General features: G+C 41.0%; 1 protein-coding gene across 2 annotated transcripts in view; it reads right to left on the reverse strand.

Annotated features, from left to right (window-relative positions):
- LOC109622194 (uncharacterized) overlaps positions 1–15,746 on the reverse strand; it is a 302,271-nt gene that overhangs the window by 38,614 nt on the left and 247,911 nt on the right. The window lies entirely within an intron of this gene.

Here is a 15,746-nt window from a genome sequence, read left to right on the forward strand (position 1 = left end):
CAAAACCGTTGGAAGAAGAAATAATAGAGCTGAAAACAACTGTTGCGGGTATTGTAGAAGCGCTCTCGAAGCTTGCCCCAACGACATCGTCGAACGATTTGGCTCTTTTCCATTCGACGCTCATCTCATCGTACAAGCTATTCACAGGAACAGATGCGTGTGTTTCTAATACGGAAAGTGATGAGAGACACCGCACAGACGACCACGACGATGATAACTTCACGTTATTCATCACAAATATAAATGAGTGCGCTACTGAACGGGATATTCGTGTGATGGTTTCTCGCGCGCTTTGCACTCCCGAACCCGAACGCATCGAGGTAATCAAACTAACATCGAAATGGAAGCATCGCATGAAATCAGACTTCATATCGTTCAAAGCATACGCGCAGAATCTCGAGGCAGCGTTGCCGGACGAGGGTGTGCTCGATGTGGCCCCTCTAGAGGACTGCTGGAGTACAGTCAAAGCAGCCATCAACAACGCAGCCGAGAGCACCATCGGGTACGTAGAACGGAGTCGACGAAACAATTGGTTCGACGAGGAGTGTAGAGCGGTTCTGGAGGGGAAGGATGCAGCGCGGGCGGTAATGCTGCAGCATGGAACCCGACAGAATGTGGAGCGATACAGACAGAAGCGGAAGCAGCAGACGCGTCTCTTCCGGGAGAAAAAGCGCCGCCTGGAAGAAGCGGAGTGTGAGGAAATGGAACTGCTGTGCCGTTCACAGGAAACACGTAAGTTCTATCAGAAGCTTAACGCATCCCGCAAAGGCTACGTGCCGCAAGCCGAAATCTGCAGAGATAAGGACGGGAGCCTCCTGACGGACAAACGTGAGGTGATCGAAAGGTGGAAGCAGCACTTTGACGAGCACCTGAATGGCGAAGAGAATGTAGGCACGGAGGACCAAGGCAGCGGAGGAAATGATTATGTTGGTGCAGCAGAGGACGGGAACGAACCAACTCCCACGCTGAGGGAAGTTAAGGATGCCATCCACCAGCTCAAAAACAACAAAGCGGCTGGTAAGGACGGTATCGCAGCAGAACTCATCAAGATGGGCCCGGAAAAGTTGGCCACCTGTCTGCACCAGTTAGTAGTCAAGATCTGGGAAACCGAACAGCTACCGGAGGAGTGGAAGGAAGGGATAATCTGTCCCGTCCATAAGAAAGGCGACAAGTTAATGTGTGAGAACTTTCGAGCGATCACCATTTTGAATGCCGCCTACAAAGTGCTATCCCAGATCATCTTCCGTCGTCTTTCACCTAAAGTAAATGAGTTCGTGGGAAGTTACCAAGCCGGTTTCATCGACGGCCGGTCGACAACGGACCAGATCTTCACCGTACGGCAAATCCTCCAGAAATGCCGTGAATACCAGGTCCCAACGCATCACCTGTTCATCGACTTCAAAGCGGCATACGACAGTATCGACCGCACAGAGCTATGGAAAATTATGGACGAGAACAGCTTTCCCAGGAAGCTGACTAGACTGATAAGAGCAACGATGGACGGTGTGCAGAACAGCGTAAGGATTTCGGGTGAACTATCCAGTTCATTCGAATCTCGACGGGGACTACGACAAGGTGATGGACTTTCCTGCCTACTATTCAACATCGCCCTGGAAGGTGTTATGCGACGAGCCGGGCTCAACAGCCGGGGTACGATCTTCACGAAATCCAGCCAATTTGTCTGTTTTGCGGATGACATGGATATTATTGCTAGAACATTTGGAACGGTGGCAGAACAGTACACCCGCCTGAAACGTGAAGCAGCAAAGGTCGGACTGGTGGTGAATGCGGCTAAGACAAAGTACATGCTGGTAGGTGAGACTGAGCGAGACAGGACAAGCCTTGGCAGCAATGTTACGATAGACGGGGCTACTTTCGAGGTGGTAGAAGAATTCGTCTACCTCGGTTCCTTGCTAACGGCGGACAATAACGTGAGCCGTGAAATACGAAGGCGCATCATCAGTGGAAGTCGTGCCTACTATGGGCTCCAGAAGAAACTGCGGTCAAAAAAGATTCACCCCCGCACCAAATGTACCATGTACAAGACGTTAATAAGACCGGTGGTTCTCTACGGACACGAGACATGGACGATGCTCGAGGAGGACCTGCAAGCACTCGGAGTTTTCGAGCGACGGGTGCTAAGAACGATCTTTGGCGGCGTGCAGGAGAACGGTGTGTGGCGGAGAAGGATGAACCACGAGCTCGCTGCACTTTACGGCGAACCCAGCATCCAGAAGGTGGCCAAAGCCGGAAGGATACGGTGGGCAGGGCATGTTGCAAGAATGCCGGACAACAACCCTGCAAAGTTGGTGTTTGCTAACCATCCGGTTGGTACAAGAAGGCGTGGAGCGCAGAGAGCACGATGGGCGGACCAAGTGGAGCGTGATCTGGCGAGTGTTGGGCGTGACCGAGGTTGGAGAGCTGCAGCTGCAAATCGAGTATTATGGCGGCAAATTGTTGATTCAGTATTATCATGAATTTGATGTTAACTAAATAAATGAAATGAAATGAAATGAATCGTTCAAAGTTGCTTTTAATAAACAATGGAAAACTCGTGCAATGGATCCAAGCAAAAGGCCGAAAAATGTAAAATTTAGAGAATTCATTGAGAAACAGAATGAAACATGGAGCCCAGTTTAACTATTTTAAAATGTTAGTTTTTTTTGTGTTGCGCAAAGCGTGGTGCTTGTGGAAATGATTGTTGATTATAAGGATGCTGTTAATATTATTTTTGCAATTTCTCATCGTAATAGGCTGTTTTACCTCACGCAAATCTGACAGGAAAAGGCCTACTTTCCCACACCAAATTAGCAGTGCTGTAATGGTTCATTACAGCACTGATTTGCGTTGCGTAATGAACCATTACAGCACTGTTTTCAGTTTTGACCAACTTCTTGGTGATTTCTGGACGCAGCTCTGAAAAAAATGTGACAAATGCACAGTATAACCTGTTATGATCAGATTTTCTTAAACATGGCTATGAGCATCAGTGTACAGTTTGATGAAAAATTTTGTTAAAAACTATCCTCAAGCGGTAATTTATGAAATTGCAAAAAACGTTGTACGCAACTCGGTGCAGAACTCGATTTTTCCAGCACTCGTCGTAATTATCCAACTCGGCAAGCCTCGTTGGATAAATGTACGACTCGTGCTGTAAAAATCTTCATTCTGCACCTTGTTGCGTAAACTACTATTATGCAATCCAGTATTATAATTTCTTTTTTATACTACTCATTTCAGTATCATAATGACTTACTTTTCCGTACCGGTTCATTATGCAACTGAAATGAGTTGCATAATGAAAAATAGTTGCATAATGTTCATTATGCAACTCATTTGAGTTGCATAATGAACATTATGCAACTCAAATGAGTTGTATAATGAAAAAATCATTGCATAAAATTTTGTATGGAACTCGTTGCAAAACTCGATTTTTTCAGCACTCTTCGTATTTATCCAACTCGGCAAGCCTCGTTGGATAAATGTACGACTCGTGCTGAAAAAATCAACTTTGTGCAACTCGTTACATAAATAACTATTGTACGTATTGAGTTGATGTGTTAAGTCATGCTAGTTTGTTACGTTGGTATATGTTTGTTAAAATTTGATGATTGAAACAGTAAAAACGAACTATTGTAATTGCCTGAAATGTGATTAGTATGTATTCGATGATATTAATTATAGTATTAAGATATTCAATAAGACAAGAATAGTCCGTTGAATTACAAATAAATAAACAATAAACAATAAACAATTATCCAACTCGGCAAGCCTCGTTGGATAAATGTACGACTCGTGCTGTAAAAATCGTCATTCTGCACCTTGTTGCGTAAACTACTATTACAGCACGAACCGTACATTTATCCAACGTGGCTTGCCGAGTTGGATAATTACTATGAGTGCTGTAAAAATCAAGTTCTGCACCGAGATGAGTACAACATTTTCTGCAATTTCATAAATTACCACTTGAGGATAGTTTTTAACAGAACTTTTTCATCAAACTGCACAGTGTTCTGCAGTGCACATTGATGTTCATAGCCATGTTTAAGTCTGATTATAATAGGTTATGCTATGCAGTTGTCACAAATTTTCAAACCTGTGTCCAGAAAGCCCAAAAAAGTTGATCAAAACTGAAAACAATGCTGTAATGGTTTATTTATTTATTTATTTATTTATTTACTTACTAGCTGTCCCGGCAAACTTTGTCTTGCCAAGCTGTGGTGGTTTGACAGTTCTTAAGCTCTTGCAACATGGCACTCTAGATTGGTTTCATTTCGATCGTATTGATTTTCTTCCCCGGTCATAAAAAAATCAGTACTTTCTAAATTTTCTTATTGTTTTAGTTCATTTTCGTAACTTATTTTTACATATAAACACAGCCACCATGAAAACGAATCTAACCATGCAAGATTCATTCTGATCGGTTCAGCCGTTCGTGACTTTTGTTGCATCAAAGGAAAGTCAAACTCATTTTTATATATATAGATAGATAGATTTACTGATCTCTACAAACTTAAGACTGCTGTCTTTTATGTTTAAGTTTATTACGCAACGCAAATCAGTGCTGTTAAGAACCATTGCTAATTTAGGCCTTTCAAGGCAGATTTGTGTGAGGTAAAACAGCCTTAACGATGAGAAAATGCAAAAAAGAATATTTCCGTACGTTTTCATGAACAAAACTTGAACAATTTAATACATTCTGAAGTACTCATTGAAGTACTGAGAGGCAGATTTTGTTCCAGTTAAACTATTCTTCTTCTTCTTCTTTATGGCTTGACGTTCTCTCTGGAACTTGGCCTGCCTCACTTCAACTTAGTGTTCTTTGAGCACTTCCACAGTTAAGGGCTTTCTTTGCCTGCCATTGCAAGAATTTGTACATTGTGAGCAGAGCCGTAGCGTGGGGTTGGCCAGGTTGGCCCCCGCCAAGGGCGCCAGCCTCAGAAGGGCGCCAAATTGGCCAAAGGCTGGAAGGAATGGTATGGTGTTTTTAACAAGATTCAAACTAATGCACTGTATCTCAGAAACACACATATTTTCACACCCCACAGTTATCATGTTTTTGCTGTTGTAGCATTTTTCCATATACAGATTTGTTCAGACTTTCTTTTGAATGTTTACAATAGTTTTTCCTGGGAATTCATACCCCTTTTAAGATATTATTCTATATTTTTCCCAATTTAATCTTAAAAAATAAGAAATAAAAATAGGAAGCTTTGTGTAAATTTTCAAAAAATCACAATTTCTGTAGAAGTTTTATTAAATCCATCATCAGCATTATCACTATGTCTCAAGTTATCTTTCAAATATGTTTTCAACCAAATCAACCATTTCAAAAAATCTTGAGCATTGCATTTTAAAACTTGATCTCATCAATAAATATGGTTCCTGTGAAAATCTAGCTGTATGGCCACAAGTTGTTTGTCTTAGTTATGTTTTTTAAATAATTTATTGGCTATTCCCAGCGCTCTTTCCATAGTCCGTGCCCCCGAATCAACATAAGTTGTTAAAAGTTAAGGTTGATAAGATCGATTTTGTTATTAGAGCAACTAATTCGGAAAACAGCCCCTACCAATCTCAATTGCTTTTGCAATTAACTACTACAGATCTACTTATGAAATATTTCGATTTAATATCTTGAATATTTCATAAAGCACCTGTGGTACGCACAAAACTGAATGAACTTTTCACGGAAATATAAGAATGGATCATGTGAGGCTCTAAGAGGACTCCAGGATAGTTATAAACTTCAGGAAGTATGCTGTTAAAAAAGCTATTGAAGTTGTATTGAAAAGTGATACATATAAAAAACTGAATGAATTCCTAATAAAACATGTGAAACAGTTTGGTAGAAATAAACAGATGAATGTCTAAATATCTAAAAAAATATAACGTTGAAAATACAACAAATTAAATACAATGCTTTCAAACAGTTTTTAATGGAAATTCGAAACAAATATGAAATTCTCGAGAAAAAAAATTTTTTTTTTCAAAAAATGTCACCAAAATATCAAAACAAAACAACTTTTGAAGACATTTTATAAAAATGAAAACAATAGACATTACTATGGGGCGCAAATCAGGATGCTTGCCAAGGGCGCCGTGGAACCACGCTCTGATTGTGAGGCAAAGACAATGATACTCTATGCCCCGAAGGTTGAGAAAATTTTCCCGACTGGAACGGGAACACCAAATAGAAGAAGAAGAATTGACATTTACATGCATGCGCTTTACGTACATATCTACAGCTCAAGGAACATTGAATTGGAATTTCGATCATGGCCTTCCCGGGGATTTTTGTGTTTCTGGGCTCTACCATAAGGGGCTGTTCATAAACCCCGTAGACTAAAGTTTGGCCATCTCAGAACCCCCCCTCTCTCTCGTAGACTTCTGTCCATACAAAAATTTTAAATTTTGTATGGAGCGTAGACTTAGGCTAGACCCCCCCCCCACCAAAAAGTCTATGTGGTTTATGAACGGCCCCTAAATGGCCCATCGAGCTGAATCGGCCTTTGAGTGAATCGAAGTGCGCGCGAACAATGGGTATGAAACTAGGGTGCCTGTACCAGTTATCGCACCACCTAAGAAAAACTATTTCTACAAAAAATAAGAAGAAGACCGACGAATGTAAACAATAAGTCAAATGATTGATTTGTTTTAATACTTTACAGGAAAAATATAGAAACGGAGCCAAAACTACTTTTAGTATTTATTACGGCGTGTGCCAATGATAGGAACCCTGTACCAGTTATGGACACATTTGTTAATTTGGGTTCCACTTCGCACTATTTACATGCATTCCTTATGGGAGTTGCCATAACTGGTACACTATGGCGAAATAGGGTGCAAGGAGGCCGAAAAGTTAAGGAAAATGATTTATTTCTACCATAATTTGAGCAAATTGTGAAGTTTGAATGATTGCAATCATCTTTTGTGTTCGTGATCTGTTGTTCACGATTTTTTTCTTGTTGATTTGTATCTTTGTAGGTTGAAAATCAACTATGGCGAATTTGAGGTGCTATAGCCATAACTGGTACACTGAGCCTATTCATGAACAAAATAGACATTTTGGGGAATAGGGAGTCTGGCCAAAGTCTACGCTCAATAAAACTTTTCTTTTTTGTGTATGGACAAAGCCTTAGAGGGGGGAATTTGGGCCTGAGATGACCAACATTTGGTCCACGTAGTTTATGAATGGACCCTATACACAATGCAATGGGAGAACGCACCTTTCTCGTTTGAATTCGGAATCGAATTTTGTCAAAAGTTCGGTACGAAACCAACTGCAATCCCACCGCATTGTTGCACATCGTATTCCTCGAAACCCAAACAACGCCGATGAAAAACTATCAGTCAGTCTCAGTGAACAAAAAGCTCCGCCAATCTAACAGTCGACGATGGCCAGTGCCAGTGTTGTCACACGCGCTTCCTCTTGTTTGGGTTTTCGGAGAGAGGGGAAACCCCGACAAACCCGGCGAAAAACAAAAACATCACCGAGTTTTATTTCCGTGCCTTTAATTAAAATATGAATATTTTATCAAGTTGGTATCATCGCCCTATGGGAGGGGAAAGGAAGAAAACTGCGGCAGATAGGGCAACGGTTGTTGGGGTTGGTCGGGCGGTGTCCCATTCATCCGTTTATTTGTTACAAATACAAACGTTGTTGGTTGGTGGCGGCAAACGGCGACGATGAATTTATCTTTATGATGTCAGGATACCATTGGCTTTGGATAGGTACATGAGGTAACTTATTCGAATCACTGGATTGTTGAAACTCTGCGAATAATCGCGATTTTCGATCGGATTTACGCACGGGATTTGGCCCATGCACGGATTTGTTTTTTTTTTTTTTTATATACACATTATGTTGATTGTTTTGATTTCGGTTTGATTTGCGTCATTGCGATTTTTCGTGTGATATTGTCGCTTTTCATCTACCAACATTGAACAATAATAAAACCTCTGTTGCATCCGACTAGAAATCCTCTGTAAAGAGATAGAGATGAGCGGAAGTTACGAATGTCGATTCGGCAACGCTGTTTGCTTCCAACACAATCTAACAGCTTCCAACAGCTTCCAATAAATCATTTCCATCCAAATTTCTTTGTGAAGTTTTAGGGAGTATGTCTAAGAAGTACAGGTTGATCACAACAGTGATCTGGACGCAGAGTTTTTACTTGCTTTATGTAGCAGCATTACAAATTCTCGTGCTGTAGGCTCCTAAGTACATGAAGAGGCTGTTCTTGGCACTCTCCCTAGAATCTATCATCTAAAATACCTATTATTTGTAGTATGACCGTTATCATTCAAATATGTTTCACTTCACTATTACCTCCTCGAAATGGAGAGAACGTGAGGTTTTAACGGTCGGGAACTATACTGTTTGTGACGAGACAATCACGGGAATCTTCTCACTAGCGAGCGTGAGAAGTGGTGAGAGTACTACACTAGGTCATTACCAAGATTTGGGACGAGGAAGTATTACCGGAGGAGTGGATGGAAGCTGAGAGAGAGGAGACAGCTCACTGACAACCACGATGTTTACATTTCTTCTTCTTACTTCTTTTTACAATTTTGTGCGCCGCACAATGGTTTGAAAATATATTGTTGGTCAAAAATGATTTGCATATTGAGTTCGCTGCGACAAAGCATGGAAAATAAATGGATTCTTTGCGCTGATTGAGGGAAACTGACCATCATTATTTTAACATATGCGATCACAACAAACGGAGCCAAATTTTAATAAAATCTTTTGGATATTTGGCCAATACGCACCACCAATGTGCAATTTTAGCTCGGTTTTCGGTGACAGTTTGTGACAGGTCCTCCTTGACATTAGGTAGCACGCAATCGAAGCCAGCTGTCTCCTCTCTCTCAGGATGGAAGGTATCGTGTGTCCCATCTACAAAAAAGAGCGACAAGTAGGATTGCGGGAACTATCGCGCGATCACACTACTGAGCGCTGTCTACAAGATACTCTCTCAATTTTTATGCCGCCGTCTATCACCGATTGCAAGAGAGTTCGTGGAGCAATTTTAGGCTGAATTCATGGGTGAACGCGCTACAACGGACCAGATGTTCGCCATCCACCAGGTGTTGCAGAAATGCCGCGAATACAATGTGTCCACACAGCACGTGGTCATCGATTATAAATCAGCATATGATACAATCGATCGAGACCAGCTATGATAGATTATGTACGAATACGGATTAACAGATAAACTGATACGAGTGATCAAGGCGACGATAGATCGAGTGATGTGTGTACTGTGTAGTTCCAGTATAAGGGACAATCTCGAGTCCCTTTGAATCTCGCAGAGGGTTACGGCAAGGTGATGGCACGAAGCTTGGTGTTCAACATTGCTTTAGAAAGTTTAATAAGGAGAGAAAGGTAGGTGGGTCGATCAAGTGGACCCTTCGCAGACTGCGGAACTGGAGACACACAGTTATGGACCGAGTAGAATGGAGACGACTCCTACGTACAGCAGAGGACACTCTGGCCTTAGTCTGAACAGTAAGGTAAGTAACTATTATGTTCGACTGCGATGAATCTGAAGTAGAATTGCATACTTCTGCATGTTTGCATTTGATCAGTCAGATTCTGATCCCGAGCAGAGGAGAATATCAAATTCATTACAACAGAATTACATTGCCTGTTTTTTTATCATAATTTGTTATTATTGAATTATCAAAGTATTAGTTTTTATAGCATGTTTTGTTGGGCAAACTTATTATGTTATGATCAAGTTGTTGAAATTTATCCACTAAATAATATTTCAATAATATATTTTGTAGTAGTATAAGTTTTGTTATTATTCAGAGATAAACCAGCCCAAGGCTGAAAGTCTCTAAAATAAAGCGAATTGAAAATTGTTATTATTCTACTATTGAAAATGCACAAATATGTGATGAATTTTTACACAACAATGACAAGTTTTCAAATTCACTGCAAGATTATTTGTTATTAAGTTGTTATTGTATCTAACAAAACATTTTATTAAATTGGTCTTCTAGGAACATTTTTTTGTTATGATTTTTGTTATTTTGCCGCCTATGACAGGCAAGTTTCTAACATAATAAGATATGTTAATAACATAAAAAATACTGATATTATTATACAGTTATTTTGCCAAAATAACATACTTTATTCTGCTGTTGATATTTTCTTCTGCTCGGGATGCAACAAAACTGAAACTGCCTGCTTCTGAAACTGGGCTTGATTCCTAGCTTGAACTGGTATCATTTTGGATGACTTGAGAGTTCACTTAAACAGCAGGTTCGCTGGATACCGTGTGTGATCTTTCACTACTGATGTCACAGTGCAGTGGAGTATTGGCCTCCTAAAGTGAGGTTAAGTTTTGTGAAATCCCATTTCGTATTTTAGTGATTGAGTCGTTTCGGATAAAATTGAATGTGGGATCGGGGTAGAAAAATTAATTTTATCGATAAATTTACCAAAAAAAAAAAAAATTATTAAACTGATGGGGAACTGGTATTTCCCTTTCAAACTTCCAAATTTTCACGACATAACCTCTACTTTAATCGCCAATAGGGGTAACAGACTATCGTAGGTAAATCCATAACTTCAATACAAATGCAGCGAAACCGTCGCTGGCACGGAGCGCCAGCTGGCTTGCTTCGACGCTCTTTTGTTCGGCGCATCTGTAGGGGAAAGAGGGGCATAACGCCCCGGCTAAGCATATGTGATCATTAACCTCAAAAGGTGCTATTCTGCCTTTGAGAGCACAGTTAAAATTTTCGTGTAATTTTGCGTTTATTTCGATGCACACATTTGGAGCATCGAAATAAATGCAAAATTAAGTAATGTTTTAAAAATACACGACCTGTATATTGAGTCGTGTAAAATTAAATTCGTTTAAATTTAAACGATGGGTTCATAAACCACGTAGGTGTATTTTTACAGCTTTGGATTGCATCCCACCAGTACCCATGATTTCCTAATGATGCCTTTTTGTCTAGAATTCGGTCCCTTCACAAAGGGATCAAACATCAGCTGCTTTGTTTTGATCTGTTTTACCATAAACTGCGCCATGAATGTTGTTCTCGATGCGAAGCGCATCGCAAAACGGAGCTCCGGAAGATACGCGGGGGCTGCAATTGGAGGCGCCATTGCCGATTATTTTCGCTGTTTTTGTCAATACTATGATCCACACTCAACGTCACGCACTCGTTTAACTTATGGTTTTCTTGTATTTACGTACTCAATCACTCAAAAACACGACACAAAACTTATAAACAGCGCATCTTCCGGTGCTTTCCGTAAGAACAACTCTTGCGATCGCCAGCAAAACAAAACTAAACCCAGGGACGCCATTTGTATTTTGAGTTTTAAACGAGTGATCGTGTAAATTTACATGATAGTTGAAATTTCTAGCTTCTTCAACGGGAAATCGTATGCTTTTCAATTTATTTATAAACGCAAACATGACAATGCGATGCGGTGCAATATTAAGATAATAAAAATGTAAAACTGAGTGTTTTTTAAAGCTCAAAATATGTGCATCTATTTTAACTCAATTTTCAATCGTTTATTCGTTTAAACTCGTGTAAATTCACAGTTACTGCGATTTGCATGTCGTTCAAATTTAATTATTTTTTTCTGTGAGCAGTTTATTCCCTTACCTAAGAGACTTCAACTTTTCGCTCGCGTGCCCACAAAATTTCTTATTCAAATAAACAGTTCAAAAAGTATTACTTTTTAGGTGCCGGAAAACTGTAGGAGGCAAAACGCCCGCATGCAATTCCCGATTTGACTTGTTGTGATATACCAAGGGGCTCCATCGAACTCTTCCCAGCAGAAAATGAAGGAGTAGGAGGCGCATGGTAGTTTAATGAGTTGATTCCATATAACCAGCGCGCAATGTCTTAATTTCTGTGCGCTGCAAATTAGGGAATCTTTCCAAATGTGGAAAATCGAAGTTTTTCACGCTTTTTTTTTTCAACAATAGCAACCGTTCTTGCGCTTAACCTGCTCAGTTTTAGTTCTAGTTTGCGTGCATCTAAAGGAAACCTGCTCAATATGATGAAATCGCGTAAAAGCGTTTTGCCCCCGGGGGGGCGTTATGCCCGCAATTCCCCCTAATTCCACTGATTTGTAATGTCGACTGCCCAAATATAATGATAATGCAAGATCGCCATGTTTTTCCACCCATTCATAGTTATGAAATCCCATTTATATTCCATTTATAACCATATTTATGTCTACAGATGCAATGGGAAATTTAAAATACCTAAGAGGTAGCTAAGAGAACTATTATTATACTTAAACACTAAAGTAGGAACTGTTGAATTTTTAAAACAGACTCTGTGTGGTCACACCTACAATACAGAAGATAGACAAAATAATAGCGACAGGCAAAATTTTCACATTCCAAAAATGGTCAAATAGCTGTAATTTTTTGAAAAATGCATCAAAAAATCTAAAATTTTTACTGTAGGTTGATCAACTAGTTGTGTATCAATGGTCCAATTTGGAAAGAACGGGCTATTCTACATGAAGTTAGAAAGATTCTAGAAAAAGCCAAAATTATCCGATAGCCAACTTTGAACTGTTATATCTCCGGATTCAATGAATCAAACGCAATGAAATTTTGGGCGGTTATGACTTATGTGATAAATTTTTAAAAACTTTTGACATAACCTAGAATTGTTCAAACGGAAGAAAATTATAGCGTTTAAATTATTTCTTTGATAAAACATCAAATTATTGAAAATTTCAACATCGCATCAAAATTCGAGAAGGTAATTATAGTTTATTTGAATTCCTTCAAATTGACTTTAAAATGAATGTGTTTTGAAAGGAAGTAACAAAATAACTAGCAACTGAACTCCGCTAGCAATGATGGTTCTCCGTAGTTGCATGTCCGAAAGATCGTGAAACTATTGAGAACTTGAGCTACAGGTCCTAAGCCCTGGTAAAGGAGGAAGGTTGCGATGGCTGTTATTCATGGCCATCGTGTACCGTATGCGTGATAATGTTTGCACCATCGTTTAATAAAATTCCAGTTTGACTTGTGAAGACAATGTATTGGTTTTATTTGCAGGCATTTAAGCTATTACTCATATCTTAGTAGGCTGTGAATAAAAAGTGTTGATTTTCTTAGATTTACACTTGCATAATGACTAAGTGGCAACCTAGCTCGTGATTTGTCCACGCGCAAATGTCGAAAAGTATCCGTGGTAGTGTCAAAGTCAAGATTAACAATTTTTGAATTTATTTTTTTATTTTGCTATTGCATAATGGTGTAGACATTTTATGGCACAAATGCCCCAAATGGAGGATAACGTGCCTCTGGAGCCGGCCTTCTGATGGTGTAGACATTGGCACACAAACAAAAGTTATAATAACTATTGATTCTGGAATTTGGTACGGATCGATAGTTTTTCGGAAATCGAAAAACACGGAGGTTGCGTTCGGGCCTTGGTTCGGGCAAATTCAAGACTTTCTTATATGGCGCTACTCGTAGCTCCTGGATGCCATTGGTAATAATGTAAGTTTTTTTTCTATGGTCGAAGGATCATAAAGGCCAACGTAATTTTCCTTTTCGATATGCCATGCCGTTAAGTCGCTGATTTCGCGTTTCTTTGCCATTTTTCTCATTGAGCGCATATAATTCACCCAAATCTTATTTTTGGTGGCAGCGATAGCTTTCTTAATCCATGTTAACCTTGGATGACCAGTGGACACCTTCGGGAATAGTTGCCCTTGCTTTTTTCGGTCTAAGACTGTTTTACGGTTCTCCTGAACACTCCTGAAATGTCTTTTTTAACATTTGCGCGTGGACAAGTCCCGACTACCGCTGCTACCCCTTCATGGTGCAAATTTTAAACTAAGGAAATCAGATTTTTTTACCCGCAACCTACTGTGATATGAATTAGAGCTTACATACATGCAATAAAAACCAAGACATTGTGTGTACAGGTGATATGGGTACCTTATTTGTACGATGGTGCAAACATTATCACGCATACGGTAAAGAAAAAATGGATAAACCCCAATGCCAAGGTGTCATGCGACCCGTGCTGAGGGCTGAATGGTTGAGGGGGTTCTAAACATGCTCAACCGCGAACGGAGCCTGGGGTGCACCAGGGCGAACACCCCAGTAAGCAGCCCTTACTGCACTACGGCGGGGCACTGGTGCAGCGGACATTTATTTCCCTAGCTACTCGTGGGACCAAAAATGAGTACAAATTTTACAAACAACCTTCAAGGTGACGACTGCCTCTCTCAGTCGTGTGAGAGCGAAGTGGAGAATACTCTGAGTCAGCTTGGCCTTACCGAAGACCAGCTACTCAGTAGTTCGCAGGAGAAGATGGAAATATCCTGCCCCTCAACGCCTACCTCCCGGAGCAGCACATGTTTCGACAAAGCTGATCCAGATCTACAACACCCCTCATCGACCGACTCCAACCTGCTGGACATGGAAGATAACGAAGATGATGGTATACGGATCGTCATCAACCCCCAAGAATCTTCAACAAGTAGCAAAGGATCCGAAGATAACAAGGGTTCTACGGAAGCCAAGGGGGCTCCGAGTAAGAAATTCCCCACACTCACACGTTCGCAGAGGAAGCAGCTTAGAACTCTCCGGGAGAAGGGAAAAGACCGGAATGAGGCCTTGTCCATAATCCTGAATAAGGAGAGCGAGCCCACTTCCTCAAAACGCTCGAGAAACGACCTAGACAAATCCGCCACAGAGGACCCCAAACAAAAAAGGGTGAAGCACCATCTGGATCCGAGAGAGCGCGCCCAACAGTCCACAAACAGCGCGCCTCAGAAAAACGTGTCTGGACAACAAAACCCACCCATGAGGAAAACAGCTGGTATCAGCTACAGTGATATGGCCAAAAGCGTGAAGGTCGGGATAATACCCAAAGACTTTCCCACCGTCCAACTCACTACAGCCCAGCTAGACCTTCTACAAGAAGCACTCCTGCTCAGAGTAGTTCAACAACGAAACGAGCCAATAAAACCCAAATTCAACAACCTCATCTACAAGTCCGGTTACATGGTTCTAATCTGTAAGAATCAAGAGACTGCTGAGTGGTTAAAGAGAATATCCCCATCCATGAAACCCTGGGAAGGTGCAGAGCTGATGGCAATGGACGAAGTGGCGATTCCACGTCCAGAGATGATCCGAGCATTCTTCCCACAAAGCTCCAGCTATGACGACGACCGAATAAAGGCTCTCATAGAAAGCCAAAATGACATCACAACAACTAATTGGCGTATTGTGAAACGATCCATTCTGAAAGACATTCATGTCGAATGGATCTTCACAGTAGAGGGTACGTCGATGGAAAAGTCGAAGAAGTCCAAATACACCCTCAACTACCGATTTGGTGAAATCGTGAAATCCAACTAAGGAAGATTACAGATCAACCGACTGCCGATACCGCCAATCCGACTGGAAGGCCGACCCAAGAGCAATCTGAGGAGGCCTCCTGTTCGGGCAAGGTTCGGCTAACTGGAAGGCCGACCCAAGAGAAATCTGAGGAAGCCTCCGGTTCGGGCGAGGTTAGTAAATCTCACCCCAAAAGCACCATAAAGGCTAGTCAGTCCGCCTCTAAAGGAAAAGCTCGAAGCTTACATGCGACTCCCTGCTCTAGTGGTACCAAACCAAAGGTATCTAAACAGGGCAAAGGGAGTGCAAAAAGCGACAGTTTGAGCACAGAGGCGAAACTGGCGGGCCAGGTCGCTACAGGGAAGAGAAACAACTCAAACTGTA

Source organism: Aedes albopictus, chromosome 2 (genome assembly GCF_035046485.1).
Source record: "Aedes albopictus strain Foshan chromosome 2, AalbF5, whole genome shotgun sequence".
Classification (NCBI taxonomy): Eukaryota; Metazoa; Arthropoda; class Insecta; order Diptera; family Culicidae; genus Aedes; species Aedes albopictus.